The sequence below is a fragment of the Theropithecus gelada genome, chromosome 7a (assembly GCF_003255815.1).
Source record: "Theropithecus gelada isolate Dixy chromosome 7a, Tgel_1.0, whole genome shotgun sequence".
Lineage (NCBI taxonomy): Eukaryota > Metazoa > Chordata > Mammalia > Primates > Cercopithecidae > Theropithecus > Theropithecus gelada.
Window position 1 is genome coordinate 20,202,941 of NC_037674.1, and position 25,561 is coordinate 20,228,501.

The 25,561-nt window shown below is 41.7% G+C and overlaps 1 pseudogene; it reads right to left on the reverse strand.

Moving 5' to 3' along the window:
* Positions 1 to 17,604: 17,604 nt before the first annotated feature.
* Positions 17,605 to 21,869, reverse strand: LOC112627481 (annotated as a pseudogene).
* Positions 21,870 to 25,561: the final 3,692 nt, after the last annotated feature.

Below are 25,561 nucleotides of genomic sequence, written 5' to 3' on the forward strand. Positions count from 1 at the left end.
GGAAGCAAGAGCGGGGCATTTGTGTTCTTGCATCTATTGGTCATTAGCTAAAAGCTTCCAGGGGGGTCTAGAAGGGAAAACTAAACTCACAAGCACTTTAAATTCTCTGCATATGTGGGTAAAGCAACTCCAACAACCAGAGCACAGGCCTCCAAAGAACAGTTTCAAGGGGCTAGCTATTTGGGAGCAAATGCTCATTGAAGCTGGGGGAGGTGGGAACAGGCATGGTAAAAGATCTGAGGGTGTCTGGGTGGAATACCAATGGCATCCACCTCAGTTTATATTTCTAAGCACATAGTAGTTAATAAACAGTCCTTTCCCCTTTTCCTTAGAACGTGGGGTGGTGGGAATCATCCCAGCCTTTCACACAATGCAGTCAAGACACATCTTTCAGCTTTCTCTCACTTGTAGCTCAGAATCGTGTTCTACAGCAATAGACTGAGACTCTCACACGTGCAGGGAAATTCACCCAGGACCCAGGAAGAAAAGGGAATACGAATCACTAGTACTCTCTAGTGGGCTATGGTCCACTAATCCCTCAGTTTCTTCTCCAGCAGCTCCTTATGAGACCAGGAGAATCTCCCTCACCCCTGCCTTACTTGCAAGACAGGAAGTAACTAAACAAGGGACAAGGGGACAAGGTGGGAAGTGTTGGTCACATCCATTTTAGGCACTCAGCAGTTTCTTGCCTCACTGAGAGGCACTGCTATCATGTACTATAGTGGCTGAGGTGCTTTTTTTTTTTTTTTTTTTTTGAGATGCAGTTTCACTCTTGTTGCCCAAGCTGGAGTGCAATGGCACCATCTCAGCTCACCACAACCTCCACCTCCTGGGTTCAAGCGATTCTCCTGCCTCAGACTCTGGAGTAGCTGAGATTACAGGCATGTGCCACCACATCCGGCTAATTTTTGTATTTTTTTAGTAGAGACGGGGTTTCTCCATGTTGGTCAGGCTGGTCTCAAACTCCTGACCTCAGGTGATTCGTCTACCTTAGCCTCCCAAAGTGCTGGGATTACAGGTATGAGCCACCACGCCCGGCCGAGAGGCTCTTAACTCCCACTCTGTACAGGGACAGTGGCTGGGCCCAGACATTTCTTTCAGGGGCAACTTGCCTCCCAAGAGCTGGACCAGACCTCTCATATCTGGGGAAGAATTGGTGCCCAAATAAAGGATCTTTAAGAACCACCTGGCCTAAACTAGCACATAGTTCAAAGGAACGTTCTGCCCTCAACAAGGAGGAAAGAGAGGGCTCAACACAAATCTGGGGCCAAGGGGCCAGAGGAAATCTACTGTCTATTGAGAATATGATATAGGTCATGATCTCTATTATTCTTGTTGTTGGAAGAAGGATTTTAAGTTTCAGAGAGGAAGTGATACTACTTCAAGTATCCTCATTCACTCATTCATTTATTCATTCTGTCAACAACCATGTTTCAAACACCTACCATGTCCCAGACACTGTGCTAGATGCTGGATGATGAACAAACTCATCACTCTTCCCCTCAAGGACAGCCCCATCTAGTATAGAATTCAATGCCTTGAAGGGTAAATGGTTTTTTGCCTGATTGCAAGTCCCTGGCTAATGTCGACTGCCTCAGCTCTTCCCATCATATCTGCTTTTGTATACAGGCTTCCTTCTCGGTATCTGAACTTACCCTCCTCCATGTCCTGTTTGTCTAACAGCTCTTGTCAACAACAGCTCCATTCCCTCAGGTCTCATTTAGAATCCTGGTCCCTAGCACTAGGAAACACCTTAGGTCTACATTAGAGATACAGTTACACCCTCTCTCTAACCCTATTCGACCTCCTGAGAGAGTCACCGTCCACACACCTGCTGAATGGGCAAAGGGCACAGGATTCCACTCCTTAGTTATATCATATTGGATGGAAAGGGACCCCAAATAAGAGCTGGGCCAATCACGTTCTTCTTCAAAGGGTTTGGGATAGAACACACAGAGTGGTCTCTTTGAATACAGATCCTTGAGCATATGCTATCCAGCGAGGTCTGAAAAGGCCCGTAGTCCCAGCTACTGGGAAGGCTGAGGCAGGAGAATGGCGTGAACCCAGGAGGCAGAGCTTGCAGTTAGCGAAGATCGCACCATTGCACTCCAGCCTGGGCGACGGAGCGAGACTCCGTCACACACACACAAAAAAAGAAGAAAAAGGAAAGAAAAGAAACACAATCAAGTACAGACAGGTACTTCTAGTGAAGATTTAGTTCATGGTTAGCAGGAACAGATCTTCCCAAGTAGTTCTGGGAATGAGGTCAAACCCATTTGTTTCCACATGGTCCCAGACAACCAAAAAAAAGAGAGAAAAATTTCAAAGGGTAATGGAAAAATTTCCAGGCATCATAGGGTCATTCATCACATCTAACTGGCACCTTGATTCTTGAAATGCTGGATAAATCTCCCTTGGAAGTTAGCCATGTAACTGTCCTATACATGTGGACTTTATTTTTCAAAGTAAAGTATAACTTTTTATTCAAGGATTCCTAAGCCATGGCCCCTAACCAAATTAAATATTCTTTCCCCACTGCAGTCATTTATGTTATTAGTAGTAGTATTTTTCTTTCTTGTACTATTCATTTAACATTATTTCTGGAGCATCTACTATTCACTGAGCTTTTTTCTGACACAGGAATGGAGTACTCAGCACAACAGTCCTCTACTTTCATGGAATACATACTCTAGTTGGGGTTTGGGTGAGACAAATAATAAACAAAAAAAGAAGTAAATATGTACGACATACATTACAGTATATACATAAACATATACATACTGAATATATAATATATAATGGAGATTAGGGAGAAAAATAATTGAAAATTGTGAAGATAGAGTTCCAGTGATGACAGGAGTTTACTATCACACATAGAATACTCAAAGAAGACCTCACTGAGCTTGTGACATTTGAGCAGAGAGCTGAAGGAAGTGTGGAAGTTAACTGAACATATCTGGGGAAATAACCTTCTGGGCAGAGAAAATGCAAGTACAATGGCTCTGAGGCAAGAAATGCTTGGTGTGTCCTAGGAAAAGGAAGGAAAACAATGTCTCTAGATTGGAATGAGTATAGGAGACGAGGTCAGAAAGGTGTACGTAAATACTTGCTACTAGACCTCAAGTTCTAAAAAGTGAGGAACACTTTAATCATCTTTATACCCTCCCTAGCTCTTACTAAAGCAACTGGCACGTAGAATGCTTTAATAAAATGTTCGTTGTAGTTATAATGAATGTAGAGTATATTTATGTTTTATGTCATTTCCAGTGCATTCCTTTTATTATTTATTATTTTAAAGAAATTGGGCCGGGCGCGGTGGCTCAAACCTGTAATCCCAGCACTTTGGGAGGCCAAGACGGGCGGATCACAAGGTCAGGAGATCGAGACCATCCTGGCTAACACGGCGAAACCCCGTCTCTACTAAAAACACAAAAAATTAGCCGGGCGAGGTGGCGGCGCCTGTGGTCCCAGCTACTCGGGAGGCTGAGGCAGGAGAATAGCGGGAACCCGGGAGGCGGAGCTTGCAGTGAGCTGAGATCTGGCCACTGCACTCCAGCCTGGGCGACAGAGCGAGACTCCGTCTCAAAAAAAAAAAAAAAAAAAAAAAAAAAAGAAATTGGTCGGGCACAGTGGGTCACACCTGTAATCCCAGCACTTTGGGAGGCCAAGGCGGGAGGATCACCTGAGGTCAGGAGTTCAAGACCAGCCTGGCCAACATGTCCAAGCCCCGTCTCTACTAAAAATACAAAAATTAGCCGGGCGTGGTGCGCATACCTGTAATCCCAGCTACTCGGGAGGCTGAGGTAGAAGAATCGCTTGAACCTGGTGGAGGTTGCAGTGAGCCAAGAGCACACCGTTGCACTCCTGCCTGGGCGACAAAAGCCAAACTCCTCAAAAAAAAAGAAATTAAATTTAGTTTTCATTTCTATTAACTAGGTTTAATTTGGGAATCAGTAGATGTATTTCTGTTGGATGGGTGGGTGGGTGGGTGGATGGATGGATGGATGGATGTGTGGATGGACCAACAGATTTAGATATACAGATGTCAGATTTGAGCAAAACCCTAGATCCTGGCCATGATTATACATCTGTACCCATGGCCAGGATCCAATGGGCCTCTCAATTTATCCTTAACTTGCTTATTTGCAATTTTATCCATCAAGTGATGCCACATGAGGAATTTAAATATCCAGACTAAGTGGGAGAGATTATAGTTTGCTAAAGCGCCGCTGTTCCAAGCTCAAGAATGTTATGCTCTTGGCACTTATAAACCCAGTTCTAGGCATCATTATCTCGGTGGCCTTGAGACATTACCAGTCTATCTCAGAGAATCAGACTTGTCTCCTGATTGTATCTCTATCTTTTCCTCACTTCCTGGATGATTTACAATTACTTTCTCTCTGTCTGTACCAGCACAACACTAACAAGTAAGGGCTCTGCTGACTCAGTCGCACATGAAGTCCATGAGGCTACTCAGGGCCACCCACTTGGCAAGTGACTGAGCTGGATTCAAAACCAGCTATCATCCTCTTTCCTCACACTACACACATTGCCCTAAGGCAGACTTCCACACTGGAACTGTTTCATCTGTTAAAAAATAAAAAGAAAAAGAAAAGAAAAAGCTGATTCTGCAGTGACCAATGGGACATCTAAACAGAAGCCTCACCTTACCCCACCTCAGGAGACAGGGCCATTGGAAGGTCAGAGTGCCCCTTTCCTGGTGTTTCTTGTGCATCTGGATTCAGCACACAGCCCTGTCATTCCCCAGCTGTCCACTAGGCACCGCCGTCAGCAATAAAGGAGTTACCACTTAATCTCTGGTACTTAAAATGGAAAATTGAAGCATATAATCACAGGAGTAGAAACAGCTGAATCTAGGAACTCTGAAAAACCCTTTAGAGTAAGTTGCCAAATAGTTTTGCTCTTTGCCAAAATATCTTTTCTCTTTATTTAAACCTTTCTGAGTTATAAGAGAAATGCAATTAAAACCATGATATTCTCTACTAAAATGAACAGCTTCTGCTGTCTAAGAAAAAAAGGAAAGACTCAAAAATACACCTGTGACTATTGTAGCTCTTGGGAGGAGGAAAAGCCCTCTTGAGTCATCCAGAGTCAGGCCACTTGGAAATTGATCATACACGTAGGTTGGGAACTAGGCTGCTTATTAAGCTACTGTATCTTAGCACCACCCACCCATCTGTTCTCTGTTACATGATTTTGAGGCTGGACTCCACAAATAAAGTTTATCCTTTGCCATCTGGTTTCCTGTTAGGCTCTGCCAATAAAGGGTATTAGAGGAAGACTGCAAACCCAGAGGATGGCAAAGGGATTTGCCCCTTGCTGTTTGCTTTCTGTGCCTGTCAACATACCCTCAGCAATAGTTCTTCATCCTAGCAGCAACATATGGGTCTAGGTCTTTTTTTTTTTTTCTAATTTCCAGAATCAGCCTCATTGGAGTCACTGCAGAGACACCAGCACCAGCCAGGGGGCACTTCCTGCTCCACGGTCTTGTTCTCAACTTTATGGGGCCCTTCATCCAGTCTTCTAGGTTATACTAATCCACTCTACCCTTTGCTCCCCTGTTCTAATGGTGGAAGATATTTCCTGTAGTTTTTATATCTTTCTGGAGTTACAGTTTTCTAAATACGTGTTTAGCAATTCGATTCCCTATATTAAATTATCTCTGTTAAAATAACTGGTATGGTTTTTGTTTTCCTGAATGAAACTTGATGGATACAGGATCTAACTTTATTTGTATTCCAGATATAGGTTGGAATGGTCACTTTCCCAAAACTTTTATTAATTTATTAATCCAAGAGAACACATTATATGTCTGGCATTCTGCTGAGGACTGGGAAAAGAAATATAAGTATCTTCTACTAACTTAGTCCAACAAACCATAAGAATACACAAATAAACCCTATGCAATCTGATGTGCTAAAAGAGATGTATAAAAATTGCCGTGGATTTTTTTTAAAAGAAAGGAGTATGCTATAACAAAAGTATCTCAGAAAAAAAAATTTTTTTTCAAACAAAAAAAGGGGCCGGGCGCGGTGGCTCACACCTGTAATCCCAGCACTTTGGGAGGCTGAGATGGGTGGATCACAAGGTCAGGAGATTGAGACCATCCTGACTAACATGGTGAAACCCCGCCTCTACTAAAAAATACAAAAAATTAACTGGGTGTGGTGGCGGGCGCCAGTAGTCCCAGCTACTCAGGAGGCTGAGGCGGGAGAATGGCACGAACCCGGGAGGTGGAGCTTGCGGTGAGCCGAGATTGTGCCACTGCACTCCAGCCTGGGCGACAGAGTGAGACTCTCTCTCGAAAAAATAAAATAAAATAAAATAAAATAAAATAATAAATAAATAAAAAAAGGAACGATTCATTTTATTAAGCAGGATTCAAAGGCAGATAAAGAACCATACTGAAAAGATTGAAAAAATGTTTTAACATAGACACAGGGAAGGGAACAACACACACTGGGGCCTGTAGGGGAGAGGCAACGGGGAGAGAGAGCATTAGGAAAAATAGCTAATATCTGTTGGATTTAATACGGAGGTGATGGGTTGATAGGTATAGCAGATCACCATGGTCCACGTTTACCTACGTCACAAACCTGCACATCCTGCACACGTACCCTGGAACTTAAAATTTTAAAAAAGAGAGACAGAACAAATGAAAAATAAAAAAAGAAAAGAAAATGAAGGTTTTAAAGGGCCATGTGAATTTACTGTTTAAAAACAACTATAGTTATTTTTAGTTTAAAATAGTTTAAAAACAACTATTAGCACTCTCAATTTTCATTCATTATATCCACAATTTAAAAACTATTAAATCAATCTGGCCTGCTGAATCTCTGCATAATTCTTCCAGCCATTAAGATTACATTCATTTGTAAAACATCACCTTCTGCAGGAGTTGTATTTCATATTTCATAACCCTCCCCCACAAACACACACACAAATGCTAAACTTGTTAACTCTCTTTTCAAGGAATGCACACTCTTACAACAAGCATTACGCAACTATAGAGCAAGCCCATGAAACCTAAAGTGCATTGCATGATACGTTACTTCACTGGGGGCATTAGTAGGTAGTCCATGAATGAAGGGTACAATATGTAAATAACTTTGTGAAATGCTGGACTGAGCAGATAGATTTACTTACTTCAGGATTTTCCAAAGCTTTTAATATCCTAATATGTTTGTGAATGCCAAAGACAACGTTAAAAATTGCAGCCAGCTCTCCAGATCACATTTGCTTCAATCTTTCATTTATCCATCATATCCAATCAGATATTTAAGTTCCCTCTAGTTTCTTCCTCCTTCTTCCTTCCTCCCCACTGTGACCATCCAAGTCTTTGTCCTGGTCTTTTTTATCTACCACCCTCCTACCTGACCACCTTGCCTTACTTCTCATCCCCCAGGTCAGTCTTCCATTCTGACCTTCAGAGGTCAGAAAACTGCAGCCCACAGACCAATGCCAAACAGTTCCCTGTTTATTCATAGTTGATAAGCTAAGAATATTTTTACATGGTTATGTTTTAAACAGTTATATAAGCACCTACATAATAGCATTTTGTGTCTTTTTGCAAAGCCAAAAAATGTACTATCTGGCCCTTTAAGAGAAAGTTGCTGACTCCTGCTTGACGCCCCTGTCAGATGCATTTATCCTAAATCACCTGTACTTTTTATGGTTTCTTATCACAAGTTATAATGGCTCCTGCTTGTTTAGCCTCAATGACAGAAAACCATGAACAAGGAAAATCCTCTCACCAAGCAGGGAAGTGAGGTCCTTCTTTTAGGTTTTGATAAAGAGAAAAATTGTTGTCATCTGCTGACTCCAGTGCAAAATCAGGGAACACTAAAGGTATAGAAAGTCCCTTTCTGGGGATACAAAAATGTGCATGCACCAGAAAGTGGTAAACAGAAAGAATGACCAATTTTGTCAAAGCAGAATTACCAAACAGGAAGCAGAAGGTACAGGCAGTGATGCACTGACAAATGTCTCACAACTGGCTTTCCACTGAGATGCAGGGAAGATTTTAATTAGAGGTGAGAGGCCTTGAGGTGTATCATGTGCCAATTTCCATGGTGTAAATGCTCAAACCATGCTGGTTTCAAGTTACAAATAAGACATCATGGAACTAAGTTGGGAAGAGACACATTTAATGGGCTTTCACCCTAATACAGCAGGAACAGAGCAGGAACCAAAGCAGGACTAAAAGGAGCAGAGTCCCGTTTCTCTGGGCTTCTGTAACCTGATCACTCAGCAGAAAGGCAAGCTACCTAGGATAGTGGTTAGAAATCAAGTTGACAGCTGGTCCTTGACACTAACCTGAAGTTTGGGAAAGTATTTCATCTGCTCCCTTTGTGATATGACTTTTTTTCCTGGGGGCTGGGAAGGTCCACCGTGTTCCTATGCTCAAATTCTTTCCATTTCTTTCACAATAAGGAAAGCTCTTGAGAAGGAAAGCAAGGAAATATACACTTATCCACCCCATAGGCCAAATGCCTGATGTCAAACCCTTTCCTCGGGTCATGTTTGGTTAGGATATTTGGTTAAGAAGTAAGCGGTAAAGAAAATTTGAAAACAGTATATAAAAGGAGGCATCAGAAAGAGAAAATTAGAAGAAAGGGAATTAACTACTATCAAGTGTGTGGTTTTTTTTTTTTTCCTCATTAAGCAAGAGGTTCAGGGTTCCATAAACTTGGAAGGAATAAAATTCATCTTTATTTTCACTCTTCTTTAATAAGTATTCAGCATTTTCTTCATCTACAAACGTAGGTTATAAACCCACAATGTGATTTTGTCAACAATAGAAATGACAGATATTTTCATGTACAGTGTTACAGTTTGGCAGGTAAATCAAAATATCATTTATGTGCTTCTTTACCTCAAAATTAAAGTAGTTATCAGACCCTCAGCTTAATCTCTTAATTTTGAACACATGAACAAAGAAACATATTACATTCTAACACATTTATTTTTAAAAAACATTTTGATAAATGTATTATAGTGTTACCTTTGTAATTCCCCATATTTTGTTTTACGAGTTTAAAGTACTTCTTCTAGGAGCCCATAGCCTTCACTAGACTGCCAAAAAATATGGTCAATAAAAGATTGAAATCCCCATGGAAGACATTTTAAATATGTTAGTTTAACCATCAAAATGATGCTATAAGTTTTCTTGTTCTCCTTTCACTGGTGGAAAAAAAATTGAGTGTTAAAGAAGTTAAAAGATGACACAAGCTTATTCTGCCATTACATGGCAGGGCCAGTAATTGAACTCCAGTTGGCTTGATGCTCTATTGCTCTTCCAGACCCTTCACTCTTCTGATTGCTCCACTGGTAAAGGGAAGGAGGGTTTGCTCAATGGTCTTGATCAGGCCCCAAATATCTGAAAAGGTCTTTTGGTTGCTACAAAGTCAAGAGCCCCAGAAAGCAGGCCAGCAGGATGTTGCAGAATGGGCAGAAAAGTAGCCTTTCAGTGCTACCATTGTCCCTCCTGGAGTGGCTCAGCTAAATTAAGCCAGGCCTCAGTGACCTCGTCCTCCAGACATGCTACAGGGACCTAGCCTATGTGGCAAAGGCCTGGAGGGTATATGCACTCCATTATACAGACAGGTCCCATGGGTTTCATTGCATACCTCAGCTCAGTGCGAGGGAGCAGGAACACTGTGAGAAGGAGAACTTCCAGGAGAAAAGATGGGGAGGAAATAAATTCTCTCTAGGCTTGTGCCTCTACTCTGCAGAGTGACTTTACTTCTGTCCAACCACCATCTATTGGGTCCTCTATGCCAATACTGTGTGAAATACTGAGATTCAAAAACAAACAAGTTATATAGTTTCTACCAATAGGAGCTCACGGCTTAGGGGCAGTTATACGTCCTGCTAGCTAATTCCAGGGTTCTTTGATGCTAATTCAGAAATCCCAGGGGGAGGAAGAGATGAAAACAATCCCAGGACAGTGAAATAAGAGGAGCAATACATGGAACTGCAATGAGGATGACAAAGAGGGATTTATATTGGTTACTTAGGTAAACAACAGAAGTTTTCACTAAGGGACTGAAAAGATGGATAGGAGTGTTCCCTACAGGGTGGAGGGTGGAATGGTGAACAGGCGGAGAGAAGACTGTGGACTGAATCACAGCTCACCTTCAGCAAGAGTGCTGAGTTCAGATTCCCCCAAAGGCAGAGCTGAGGCAAAGACTTGAGTGCAGGTGGTTTATCTGAGAGGATGTGAAATTGAGGGAGTAGTGAAAGTAAGACGGAGAAGGAAGAAAAGCCAGTAAAGAGTACATTTCTGAGTTGTTTACCACTGTAGGCAACAAGGGCTCAATGTACTAGGGGCCTGCTATAAAACCACATGGAACTCATCTCAGCACTGTTCCACTGGGTGAATGGGAGGTCTGAGTGGTAGAGACGAGGTTTGCTCTCAAGGAAGTTAACTCCATCATACTTTTCACGTTCCGCCTGCATGCAGCTGAGTAGCCTTTGGTGGTTTTGGAGACAGTAGAGAACCACCCCTCTCTGCATTTGTGTGATGTTGTCTAGTTCATGGAGGGGTCCACCAAGGTGTGCTGAATCAGATAGGCTGAGAGGATGGGAGATACCACAAGAAGCTACTACTACCAACATATGGCTTCTCCTCCCTGGACCAGAGGGAAGAAAAAGAGTAAAAATAGAGGCTGAGAATCACACAGGAACCAAATGCTGCTCAGTCTCTTCCTGAGATTTGACCTGGGAGTTTACAAAACAAAACCAGTCCCTTTCAAGCCTTGTAAGATGGAAGAAGCTGTTTCAGAGAGTACTAACATTTTAGATACAGCAGGCCTTACCCAGATTTGAAAGGCTGAATGAAACCCCCTCCCCACTCCCAAATATTTTCACCCACTAAGCCTAAATTTTTCACTTCAGTTCCTGCCAGGAATCCTATCAAATTAGGTATTTATTTTCATATATTCTTTGTTGATATCAAGCAAATTATCACAATTTCACATGGTTTCAGAAAATAAGTGCAAAAGGCTCAATAATTATCCTAAGGAAAGGAATAAAAATTTATTAAAGTACGAAGATGTTCATTATAGCATTTTTTATTTTCATGTTTATGTGTTCAATATTCATTTTTAGTGAGACATAGTTAACACACAATAAAAGGCACCGATTTTAAGCAGTTTGATGACTTTTTGGCAAATTAACACATCCTGCTCTCACAACCACACCACAATCAAGGTGTAGAACATTCCATTACTCCTAAAATGTTCCCTATACTCCATTTGAAGATGATCCTCCTAACTCTGGTGCCAGGCAACACTCATGTGCCTTTTTTTTTTTTTTTTTTCTTGAGACAGAGTCTCGCTCTGTCACCCAGGCTGGAGTACAGTGGCACCATCTCGGCTCACTGCAAGCTCTGCCTCCTGGGTTCATGTCATTCTCCTGCCTCAGTCTCCCAAGTAGCTGGGACTACAGGTGCCCGCCACCATGCCTGGCTAATTTTTTGTATTTTTAGTAGAGACGGGGTTTCACTGTGTTAGCCAGGATGGTCTGGATCTCCTGAACTCATGATCCACCCGCCTCAGCCTCCCAAAGTTCTGGGATTACAGGTGTGAGCCACCACACCCGGCGTGCCTTTTATAACTATAGATTAGTTTTGCCTGCTGTAGAATGCCACATAAATGAAATCACACAGTATGTACTATTTTAGGTCTGGCCTCTTATATTCAGTATAATGTGTGAAACTTATCCATGCTGTGACATGCTTCAGTAGTCCATTCCTTTTTGTTAACATTATTTCTGCATCTGTAACCACACTTAATATGGAAAGTCTTTTTTTTTTTTTGAGATGGAGTCTCATTCCTGTCAACCAGGCTGGAGTACAGTGGCATGATCTCAGTTCACTGCAAGCTCTGCCTCCCGGGTTCGAGGGATTCTCCTGCCTCAGCCTCCCAAGTAGCTGGGATTACAAGCGCCCACCACCACGCCCAGCTAATTTTTTTGTATTAATAGAGACGGGGTTTCACCATGTTGGCCACGCTGGTCTCGAACTCCTGACCTCAGGTGATCCGCTTGCCTCGGCCTCCCAAAGTGCTGGGATTAGAGGCATGAGCTACCATGCTGGGCCAAGTCTTTTAAATTCTACCTATTTTAGTGAATATGATCTGGGATCTCCTTGTGGTTTTAATTTGCATTTCTTGAATGACTTCTTATGCTGAACAGCTTTTTGTGTGCTCATTAGCTATTTTTATATCTTATTGTCTTCTTTGACATGTCTCTTTTATCCACTTTATTAGATTGTCTTTTCTGTATTGATTTATAATGCTTTTTAAAAATGAAACTATCTACATGGGGCAGGGCGTGGGGGCTCATGCCTATAATCCCAGCACTTTGGGAGGCTGAGGCAGGGATCACTTGAGGCCAGGAGTTCAACACAAGCCTGACCAACACGGTGAAACCCCATCTCTATTAAAAATACAAAAACAAGCCAGGCATGGTGGCGCACGCCTATAATCCCAGCTATTCAGGAGGCTGAGGCAGGAGAATCACTTGAACCCGGGAGGTGGAGGTTGCAGTAAGCCAAGATCACATCACCGCACTCCAGCCTGAGTGACAGAGTGAGTGACACTCTGAAAAAAAAAAAGACCCTACATGTCAGAAAACAGAGATTACGTATTTACATATACAACAAGCTTTTGAAGGCTTCCACCAAGATACAGCAAAACCATCCTTACCAAATTGATAACTGTGCCTAGAAGTGAGGTTGTTCAGACAATTCAATGCATTTAGTCAACAAATGGATAATGGACCATGTTGTCTCATCAATATTCTATAAGTATCCTTTGTTAGTTGTTATTTTCCTCTTTACCTTTATAATAAGTGTCAAGATTTTGATTCCCAGGTTTTTTTTTTTGTTTTTTTTTTTGCAATTTAATAATTTTTCAAGGAGTCAATTTCAACCAAACACCACATGTTCTCACTCATAGGTGGGAATTGAACAATGAGAACAATTGGACACAGGAAGGGGAACATCACACACCGGGGCCTGTTGTGAGGTGGGAGGAAGGGGGAGGGATAGCATTAGGAGATATACCTTATGTAAATGATGAGTTAATGGGTGCAGCACACCAACATGGCACATGTATACATATGTAACAAACCTGCACATTGTGCACATGCACCCTAGAACATTAAGTATAATAAAAAAAAACCAAATATGTTCTCCAGTTGACGTGCTATAATATATAGTACACACATATACACATATATATAATTGCTTAAAAATAGCTCATGTGGTCTTATCTAAATCACTATGATGAAATAGAGGAGATATTCACACAGGAATCTTGGTGGCTAGACGATATTCATTGAGTAAAAATGAATTTTGATGTTACTAAATTAAAAATATCCAATAAAAATTGTCCATAGGGGCTAGGCACAGTGGCTCACCCCCATAATCCCAGCACTTTGGGAGGCCGAGGCAGGTAGGTCACATGAGGCCAGGAGTTCAAGACCAGCCTGGACAACATGGTGAAACCCTGTCTCTACTAAAAATACAAAAATTAGCTGGGCATGGTGGTGCAAATCTGTAATCCCAGCTACTCAGGAGGCTGAGGCACAAGAATTGCTTGAACTTGGGGGGCAGAAGTTGCAGTGAGCTGAGATCACGCCAGTGCCCTCCAGCCTGGGTGACAGAGTGAGACTTGGCTCTGTCTCAAAAAAAAAATACTGTTCACAGGATACACTTAACCATGAACACAAACTATCCACCACTTAAATTAGGACTTCAAAATAACCAGAACTTTTATAAAGAAGAACCCACCAGAAAAGGTCATAACTGGAGATTTTTAAAAATACATGTTTAAAATAGAGATTTTAGAAATGATATGAGTATTGATAATAAGGTCTAGAATTTGCCATGGGTGAGGTAGCTAGAAAGTTGTGTAGTGATAAGCTATTACAAAGGAAATGATTATTGGAAGTCATCAAGAAATCTGGAGGATAAGGCATTTGAAGTTTTATGCAGATAGATGCTAATGTTGCACATGATATTTGAAGTTAGAAAAACTGGTCCTTGGTCCCAGATCTGCCTCTTATAGGTTGCATAGTCTTTTTCTCAGCTATTAATATAAAACAGTGACAATAACGGTGATGATAGTGGTGTCTGGCAATGATGATGATGATGTCAGACGATATTGGTGGTGATGACAAAAATGATGACTGATTAACTTACCTATTCACAGCCTTAAGGACAGTATATATGAAGGCAGTTTGTAAACTATAAGGCTCAATACAAATGTAAAATGTTGCTTTTATAATTTGAGGCATCACTTGGTCATTATATTAGCTGGGGTTCAACCAGAGAAACAGAACCAGCAGGAGATATATATTAAGAAATCTGATCGCAAGAAATTTGCTTATGCAACTGTAGGGACTGGCTAGGCATGTCCAAAATCCACAGATCAGGCCATAGTAAGAGTAAGCTGAATCCTCAGGCATGAGCTGAAGCAGTCCAAAGGCAGAATTTCTTCTTCTGGGAAGCCTCAATTCTGCCTTTAAGAACTCTCAACTGATTGAATCAGGCCCACCCAGATTATCTAGAGTAATTTCCACCACTTAAAGACAACTGATTACATGAAAAAATGCTCATCATCACTGGCCATCAGAGAAATGCAAATCAAAACCACAGTGAGATACCATCTCACACCAGTTAGAACGGCAACCATTAAAAAGTCAGGAAACAACAGGTGCTGGAGAGGATGTGGAGAAATAGGAACACTTTTACACTGTTGGTGGCACTGTAAACTAGTTAAACTATTGTGGAAAACAGTGTGGCGATTCCTCAAGGATCTAGAACTAGAAATACCATTTGACCTGGCCATCCCATTACTGGGTATATACCCAAAGAATTATAAATTATGCTGCTATAAAGACACATGCACACGTATGTTTATTGTAGCTACTATTCACAATAGCAAAGACTTGGAATCAACCCAAATGTCCATCAGTGACAGACTGGATTAAGAAAATGTGGCATATATACACCATGGAATACTATGCAGCCATAAAAAAGGATGAGTTCATGTCCTGTGTAGAGACATGGATGCAGCTGGAAACCATCATTCTCAGCAAACTATCGCAAGAACAGAAAACCAAACACCGCATGTTCTCACTCAGGTGGGAATTGAACAGTGAGATCACTTGGACACAGGAAGGGGAAAATCACACACTGGGGCCTGTTGTGGGGTGGGAGGATGGGGGAGGGATAGCATTAGGAGATATACCTAATGTAAATGACGAGTTAAGGGTGCAGCATACCAACATGGCACATGTATACATATGTAACAAACCTGCATGTTGTGCACATGTACTCTCCAACTTAAAGTATAATAAAAAAAAAAAGAAAAAATAAATTTCTTTAAATTAAAAAAAAAAAGACAACTGATTATGGACTTTAACCATATCTACAAAATATCTTGACAACACCACCTAGATTAATGTTTGATTGAATAATGGGGGACTATAACCCAGACGAGTTGGCACATAAAACTGACAATCACAGTCACATACTATTTTGTGTTCATGAGTTCATTATTTAGCTTCTTTGAGCCTGGGTTTCTACATCTCTGAAATGGGAATAACTATCTACTTCACAGGGCAGTCATGAGGATCCAGTGGAATCCTATGTGTTTAAATGAATGTTAACTATAGTAGTCTGCCTTATCCACAGAAGACACATTCCAAGACCTCTAATGGATGACTGAAAACCGCAGATAGTACCACATCCTATGTACACTTTTTCCTATATGTACATACGTATGATAAAGTTTAATTCATAAATTAGACATAGTAAGATATTAACAACAACTAGCAATAAAATAGAACATCTATAAAAATACAGTGGTCCCCCTTATCCATGCGGGATGCCCTCCCAGACCCCCAGCAGATGGCTAAAACTGTGGATAGCACTAAACCCTAGCCAAGGAACATCAAGGTCACCTTTTCACTTAAAGGAAGCACTCATTTACAGCTTCTCTTTGGTATATGCAAACTGCCGGCATCACTACTTTTGCACTTTGGGGGCATTATTAAGTAAAACAAGGGTTATTTGAACACAAGCATTGCAATATTGTGACAGTTGATCTGATAGCCAAGGCCACTACTAAGTGGCTAATGGGCAAGCAGTATTACAGTGTGGAAACGCTGGACAAAAGGATGATTCTTGTCCCAGGCAAGACAGTGTGAGATTTCATCACACTACTCAGAACGGAATGCAATTTAAAATTTATGAATTATTTCTAGAATTTTCCATCGAATATTTTCAGACCATGGTTGACCACAGGTAACTGAAACTGCAGGAAGTGAAACCATGGATAAGGGGGGACTACTGTATAAGAGTGAAAATTAAGGAGCTATCAACAGTAGGAAATTAAATTTAGCTAGCTAACCCTTATAGAAATGAAACCTAGACCCTGGGCCTCCCTGGCACCAACTCTTAGTTAACAGGAAAAAAAAAATTACCACCTGCCCATCTATCTCACTGATAACTTGTATACATTTGTCAGCTACCTAAGAGACTGTGTGATTCACACCACAGTTCTTTAAAAAATAATTCTCATGTAAACAATTGTTTTAAAATGTTTCAGTAACACCAGCCTGTCATCCAAGTTGACACTTTCCCATGGTCCTGGACAAGGCTCAATTCCCTTGCTTTGTCCTTGGGGAGCTGAGCAGAACAATTGCTTTCAGTCTCACAATCTTCTGAAGCAATTTAGCTTCCTAATATTGATATTTAAATCAAACTCACTTTGAGTAGATGGCTGAGCCATCTCCTTTATGAAGGAGAAAAATACCTGCACATACCATAAACCCCACATAAACCAAGCAATATAAAAGATTCAGATCAAGGTGAATAATATGCAAAATAAGGATTTCTTCTACATGCACAATAATGGTGCTTTGGAATTCGTTTTTCAAAGTTGCGTCTTAAAGGTATGTTCTCCAGGCCAAAAAGTAATTGCAAATTCACCTCAGCAGGTTGAGAGAAACTCAGAATTTGTCTGAGAAAATACTTTTGCAATTTGTAGAGGATGGCATTTGGGAGGATATTAGGTTCTACAGCAGTTAGGATCGGGATTAATAGCCACAGGTAAGCAGAACCGAAATAACACTAAAGCTGATGGAAGATACAGTTTTTGTCAGTTCTCAAGAGTGCCAATCTTCTCAAATAGAGTTTCATTCACCTGCCCAATTTTCATTGGGTCAAATCACATTAGATATTTCATAATCACCAATTCCCAGACAGGCAAGCAATTGAATACAATGAAATCCTTAAATGTCTCTCTTGCCCATGTTCTACAGTTCAACTCCATCTTTTCTTCTCTTATTTTTCTATATGCTTTATCCCAAATCAAAGATCAATTGGTCATAAGTATTTAACCAGCAACAATCTTTGAATGCCTACTATGTGTCAAGGCACCTTTATAATAAATTGAGATTATAATAAAATATAAAATAATATTCTCTTGATTTCAGAGACCAGGACATGTGATAATTTAAAAAATCACTATAACATGAGATGTGAAATAAGAGGTAGGTGAAAGTGCTCTAGGTGCCCAGAAGGAGAAACGCCAAATAGAGCTGAGCAGGGGGACAAGAAGTTTGAATTGCTTCTTGAAGGTGGGAAAGCGCCTTCCAGACACAACTGACACTTAATGAATATTTACTACATATCCTAAAGTCAGCTGAGTACTTTATGTGTATTAAATAGAAACCATAGGCTGGGCTCGGTGGCTCAAGTCTGTAATCCCAGCACTTTGGGACTTTAAAATAACCAGAACTTTTATAAAGAAGAACCCACCGGAAAAGGTCATAACTGGAGATTTTTAAAAATACATGCTTAAAATAGAGATTTTAGAAATGATATGAGTATTGATAATAAGGTCTAGAATTTGTCATGGGTGAGGTAGCTAGAAAGTTGTGTGGTGATAAGCTATTTATAAAGGAAATGATTATTGGAAGTCATCAAGAAACCTGGAGGATAAGGCATTTGAAGTTTTATGCAGATAGTTTTATGCAGATAGATGCTAATGTTGCACATAATATTTGAAGTTAGAAAAACTGGTCCTTGGTCCATCTCAAAAAAAAAAAAAAAAAGAAAAAGAAAAATACGGAAGATTTGTTAGTATTCTGTGAGTTCCACAATCATGTCAAGCATATTAAAAATTCCTTAAATTCCTATTACCTTTTCCTGTTTTTTTTCACAAGAGGATTTAACTTCATCAGAATTTTTCTTTACATTTAAAACACCTGCATCTTCAGTTGCCTCATCATCCGGCAAAGCAAAGGTCACTCTTTTCAAGCTGTCTTTACATTGTTTACTGTCTTCACTTTCTTCCAGGTCATCATCTTCATCCCTACAATACCAAAACTCCTATAAAAAGAAATATTATACTGCTTTCCATTAGAAAAACAAAAGGAAACATCTTTTCCCTTAATAGAGTTCTTCTTTTATATGCCTAATGCAACAAAATACTCAGAACTTCCAAAACCATTCAGGTATTAAGGAACAGAAGGTATCATTTAAGTGAAATGCTATATAAGAAACAGAACAAAAAGCATCCAATATATAGAAAATAAATTGTTCATCAATCTATAATGCAAACCTCCTATCTCACAAAAATAACAGGATTTTTGGGGCACAAAACCAAATCAAAGTTCCTTGTAAGAAAGGTTTAATTGCTACTGTCAGTAACATTTTTCATAATTAAATGATCTCTAATATCCCTTTAAATCCAGAGACTTTTCTCTGGCTATCTTGAGAGTATCTGATATGACAGAATCTAACTTCTTAAAACAAACATGTGAAAACTACAAGTACAAATACATGATTGGGCAATTTCAGCTCACAATGTAAAGGATGGTTCAAAATACTCACATTTCAGAAATGCTTAGTTCTTCTGCTTCTTCTTCAACAATTTCATCATCTTGTTTGAACCCAGCTCATCATCATGATCACTTGCTATGTCTTCATCACTTTCGACCGGATCAAAAAAACTTTGTACTTCACATTTCTGAAACTTTTACCTGACTAAAATAAAAAGACTTTTTAAACTATTAGGAATAGAAAAATACCTTATTAACACATGTATATATACTTATGTATACTATATGTCTCCATTACTAACTTAATAACACTACAAGCCAAAAATAGTTATTAGGTGAAATTGGCAACTAAAAACACTACCATAAAACTATTGTAAGAACAACTGGAACATAAACTGAATGGAAGTACAGATTCATTTATAACTGATAAGATAGAGCACAATATTTCTTAGCTCTAAATCTTCTGACTACAATTACATCTCTCCTAGAAAAACAGAACAAAAGCTAATGGGAGGAGGAGGAAAGTGCTCTCTCCTCTCTCAAAACTTTACCTTAAGTGTTTTACTTCCAAACAGTCCCCCCTCATCTTCATCAGAATCAATATCTTCAAAAAGATCAGTATCTTCCACCTCATCATCATTATCATCTTTTTGTTCCTCTTCTTTTTCCCTGTTTTCTAAATCGGCCTCCTTTTCAGAGAGTTGGAAGAATTTCTTGTCTACTATGGACTTTTCTCTTGGTTTTCCATGTCCTTTGTTTTGCACCTTGCTCTGCTGTTCCAGTTTGTCGATATCAAAGTTATGGTCAGAATCCTCATCACTGAAAACTGGGTTTTTCCTCAGATCGAATTTGCTTGAGTTTTTAGCTCTCTCACCCACTTCGGGATTGTCACCACCCATATCTGACATTTCCTCCTCCTCCTCTAAATCTTCTAGGTCCTCCTGGCCATCAGCCTCTGTCTCTGAACCATCCTCTTCACCCTCCTGTTTTTCACTCTCTGGGAGAAGACTGATACCTTCATCTTTGTTTCACTAACTGCACTCTGGAAGCATTGTAAAATTGGTTCATTTTGCAATTCCAGTTGTTGCAAAGTCTGCTCATCATCAAAACTTTCTATCACAAGTTTTTGTAAAGGGCTTCCACAGATCCTACCATTCTCTAACATTTTATTAAAGTCATAAAGCACTTTTGTTAAAGAAGTGAACTTTGATGCCAATCCATCTTGAATCCTATAGGGAGGAATTAAATGAGATTTAGAGTTATAGGTAATAATTTCACAGCCCTCTTAATTAAAAGAAAAATAAAAACCCAAACTCTTGTAAAATCAAATTTGAATGAAGTGTAAGTATAGATTCTGGCCCCAGCAACATATAAGCTGATGAGCCACACTGATATATGAAACCTGTCAACCAAGTATTTGTGAATCAGCTGTATAGATTTTAGGCAGGAAAAGCATTACAAATCTATTTGCTTGGAGATATATAGTGAATTAGCCTTAAATTATCAACTCTGCTACATTATATACCACTCCATTCATTTATTCCCTTATTCCTTCAGTGATCAACATTTACTTTGGCTACAGTGGTCAAGGAAAACCTCTCTTAGATATGACATCTGAGGTGAAACCTACAGATAAGGATAGTCTTATAAAGACCGGGAAACATGTATTCCAGGCAGAAGAAACAGCAAGAACAAATTCTCTAAGATGCAATTGAGCTTGGTAAGCCTGAGGAATAAAAAAGTGAGCATGGCTAGAGTGTGAAGGAGGCAGAAGGTGAAGTTGGAGAGTCTGATGGGAGCCAAATTCTGCGGGGCTCAAGGGTAAGAGTTTGCCATTTTAAGTGTAATAAGAAAACATGAGATTTTAAGCCGAAGGATGAAATGATGATTTACACTAAGGAAGAAGAAAGGGAGGAAGGAGGAGGAAGAAAGTAGAGTGATTAGAAGGTTGATGCAGAATTCCAGGCAAAGGATGATGGTGATTTAAGCTGGAGTTAGAGCAGTGAATATGCTGAGTACAGTTTGGAGGTATAACTGACAGGATTGCTAAGGAATTAGATACAGAATAGAGAAAAATGAAGTCATCAAAGCAGCAGCCTAGTTTTATGTGTGAGCAACTGGAAAGACAGAACTGCCATTTACTGTGATAGGCAAGGCTTGAGTGGTGGAGCACAGGGATACATGCCATCAGAGGATGGCAGTATAGGTGGGTAGAAACAACATTCTACTCTATTTTGGACACAGTGCATTTGCGATGCTGAGAGTACCAAAATTTAAAAAATCGTTAAAAGCCGTACAGTGCGGATATCCCAGTTGCGCCCTACTGAATTCCAACTAAGCTCAGTCTGTAGTTGCTAAGAGCCGGGAACTCAAGGGAGAGGTTGGAGTTTGAAATATAAATGAGTTATAATTTTATAGATCATATTTGAAGTTCTTCAACAAAATACGCATAAAACGGTTGTGCTGGAAAGAGGCATGAAAGTTCTAATTCTCAAGAAGCTTAGTTGGGGTGGGTAGACAAGTGACAGTTTGTACTTTCAATAACGTATGATGACAGGTAAACACTGAGTGCTTTAGGAGCACATAGGCCGAAGAAGAAACCAACACAGTTTGTGTGTAGGGGGATGGCGGCCGTAATAAGCCTCAAAGGGAGCTTCTAGGCGTTAATAGCTGAGGTCAGGTTGATTTCAATAACATTCAACTGAGAGATCCATACGGTAAAAATTTTAACAATTTTAAAAATTTTAATAGCCTAGGAAAGTATAAACCCTGAAATGTGGGGAAAAGTGATTTACCTTTCCTCTTACCTTCCCCGAGCTCCACAATTTGCCAGGGGTCTGCAATCCGCTTCCACGTGAGACCGCCGTCGCACCCCAAGCCCGGGATCTGCGCACTTATGTGAGGATGCACTGGGGCCAGCCGGTGGCTTTGGGGACCTCCGTCAGACGCCGCTCCAGGGTCCCTCGGCGCCAGGCCAGTGGGGCCATGGCTGTCTGCAGCTCCTGACACAACGCTGCAAGCAAGGCAAGAGAAACCGCGCCGCAAGGATGTGCGCCGCCAAGAAACCGCACCGCAAGGATGTGCCTAGCGCAACTTGGGAGCTCAGAGCCAAAGTTCCCCTGCGCACAAGTTCCGGACTCACCCCAAGTCCGAGCCAATGGCAGCGCGAGCGCTTTCGCGTGTGCAGGGGGGCGGGAAATAAAAATTGCTACTGGTCAACCCAAGCACCTTTGAACTGTTTCCAAACCTCGTTTTGTATTTTTCAGGGGCCCACAAAGGATGGCGCCTCCTGGCTTTAATTTCTGCTTTAGGTAAAGTGGGCTGTTGTATGCAGTAGGAAATCAGTGGCCTTCGCCAGGCCCCCTACCGGTGGCCCCGCCCTCCGCCGCGCACCTCCCTCAATCAGCAGCTGCTGGGGAGGCAGCGGAGATGGCTCGGGCTGAAGGCTGTGGCTGCCAATGCCTTAGGTGAATACCGGGCGCCAGCGAAGGTCGCAGTGGGTTGGGGCGCGTGGGAATGGAGCCCGGGGGAGAAGGAGGCCTCAACGCGGCCAAAGCACCTTGACGATGCGCTGTCTCCCCGCGGGTGCGTTCTGCGGCCACTGCCGGCACCTAGGCAGAGGGTACCTTCCAGAAACGGCTCAGCTTAGTGCGGGAATGGCCTTCTTGTGCATGAGTCCCACTGCCACTCGGGAGCTGTGCGCCCTGGGCGCTGCACCTTCCAGTATGTGGGCGGGAGAGGCGGGGGATCTTGTCCAGAGGGTCCGACAGGACAGGGACTGAGATAAATGGAAGCCGGTAGGTAAGTGTTATTTTGCCGCTCACCCATAAAGAGGCTGGGGGAGAAAACAGAAAGGAGAGCAAGTCCTGTTTAAAAAAAAAAAAAAAAAATTTGGCCAGGAGCGGTGGCTTACGCCTGTAATCCCAGCACTTTGGGAGGCCCAGGCGTGCGGATCACAAGTCAGAAGACCGAGACCATCCTGGCTGCTACGGTGAAACCCTGTCTCTACTAAAAATACAAAAAATTAGCCGGGCATGGTGGCATGCACCTGTAGTTCCAGCTACTCAGGAGGCTGAGGCAGGAGAACAGCGTGAACCCGGGAGGGGGAGCCTGCAGTGAGCCAAGATCACGCCACTGCACCCCAGCCTGGGCAACAGAGCAAGACTCCGTCTAAAAAAATAATAATAATAAAATAAAATAAAATACAGGGCCTGAAGGTGAGTAATAGCAAGATGGCTGTCACAGGACCTACAAAGGGGAGAAGCCATGTCGCCCAACTCCAGAGGTTGGTATAAGAGTTTGAGAGGCGTTGTCTGATTTCAGAAGCCTTTTTATGTAAATGCCGGGCAATGTCTCATACTCTCCCTGACTCGTTAGTGTAAAAGCAACACTCTTCCCCTAAGAAGGTGCAAAGTCCTCCTTTCTCAGCAGCAAGGAGGTTTAGGCCTCAGCAGTTTTGGAAAATCACTGCTGCCAAAGAGTATATTTGGGATTGTAGAGTAAGAATAGATTTTGTTATTTCTCGCAAACAGTCTGAGATACCCTTTGAGAGTGTGCGGTAGTAGGAGAGTGAAGTGGACAAACCTGCTATTCCAGTTCCTGTAGCAGTGGCCATTCCTAACCCTATAACTAGGGGTATTGGTTGTATGGCCCTGCACTGATGGACTTGTGCTTTGAGATGCATTGATAGGGTTTGATTTCCTGGGGCAATGTCAATGTTGGGACTTAGGAAGACTAAGGTGCAGGTAGGTGCCTGTCCAGTTGGTGGAGAGGCAGATATAGGTTGAAGTTCCACATAAGAAGAGTATGTCTGGCCAGGCACGGTGGCTCACATCTGTAATCCCAGCACTTTGGGAGGCTGACACGGGTGGATCATGAGGTCAGGAGATTGAGACCATCCTGGTTAACACAGTGAAACCCCGTCTCTACTAAAAATAATAAAAAAATTAGCCAGGCATGGTGGCAGACACCTGTAGTCCCAGCTACTTGGGAGGCTGAGGCAGGAGAATGGTGTGAACCTGGGAGGCGGAGCTTGCAGTGAGCCAAGACTGCGCAACTGCACTCCAGCCTGGGCAACTCCATCTCAAAAAAAAAAAAAAAAAAGAATATGCCTTGGCTGTAGACAGAACTGGTTGTGTATGTTAAACAGGTGTGTGAGTTTGTTGTTTTCATTTTCCCATACCCCTAGAGTACTTGCCAAGGTAGCTCTGGTGAGCAGCTGGAAATGGGTATGGGGAGCAAACTGAGTGGCTCCCTGTGTTCTATTTTCCCATTGGAGAGAAAACTGTTTTGTATCTACTGGGAACCATTCAAGGGAGTGATTGAAAAAGGGGATGAGAAGGCAATCATTAATGGTGGGGGCGCTGCTGCAGGGGATCCAGGGGTGAATGGTCATGCAGTGAGTATGTTTGCCATTACAAAACCCAGACTGTTTGTTAAGCAGGGAGGAGGTGATGATTTTTGGAGGCCCTGAGAAGCGGACAAGCCATCTGAATGGAGCTGTTTGGGTGACTCAGAAGTTACCATGATCAGTTGGGGCTTGAAGTTGTAGCGTGTAACTACACTGATAGGATAGTAGGTGCCCCAGGGGCAGGCCTGATAACAGGTTGTGCTGGATGCATAAAGGGGCTTGGAAAGTTAAGACAGTATTTGTGGTTATAGGGTGGTGTATGGGCTTTTCACTGCTCATGTAATAGGTGTGGTTGGAAATGTAAGAGAGTAAAAGCTGGATTGCGCATCCTGTTAGGGCATTCTTGGTAAGCTTTGGGGAAGCCGAAATCTAGGAATTATTTCATGAATTAGGACTTTAACCACTTCCCAAGCCTTCTCTGTCTTACAGGGGAAGGCTTCTATCCAATTTGTAAAAGTATCGACACAGACCAACAAGTATTGAAATCCCCGTGGCTTAGGCATATGGGTGACGTCTAACTGCCAGTCCTCTCCAAGATAGTGCCCTGTTCTTTGTTCCCCCAGAGGGGCCTTACGATGGACCAAGGGATTTTTGCTTTGGCACACCTCACAGGCTTTGACTACTTGTTGGATGGTCTGGAGGATATTTGGCCCTGTAAATAAGGATTTGACCATTTGATGAGTGTTTTCAATACCCATATGAAAAGTTTGGTGAAGGGTCTTAAGTATTTTCCATTGACTGGCTTTGGGCATGAATACCTTTCCCTCTTCTGTCATTAACCACCCGAGGGGAGGAAACTACACCCCCATGAAAGTCCCCATTCTGTTTCAGTCAGGGAATTCTGGGGCTTAATCTCTTGCAGGGGGTTGTTCCATGCCAAAGGTCCTTCCATAGATATTTCTAATGGGAGGTTCAGCCTGGCAGTAATTTTGACCTCAGTGTCTGTCCGATGATTTCCTTCTGCCTTTTCTCCTCCACCTTTTTGATGACTTTGGCAGTGTAAGACTGCCATCTCTTTGGGTTTTTGCACTGCGTGCAATAACTTCATGATTACCTTGTGGTATTTAATGGGGGTTCCCCCAGAGGTTAGGAAATCCCTTTCTTTCTATATTGCAGCATGGGCACGTAGGATAGATAAACATACTTTCTATCTGTATACACATTTATTCTTTTTCCCTTTCCCAGTTCTAAGGCTCAGGTAAGCACCACCAGTTCTGCTAACTGGGCACTGGTCCCTGGGGGAAGATGCTTACTTTCAAGTACTGTTAC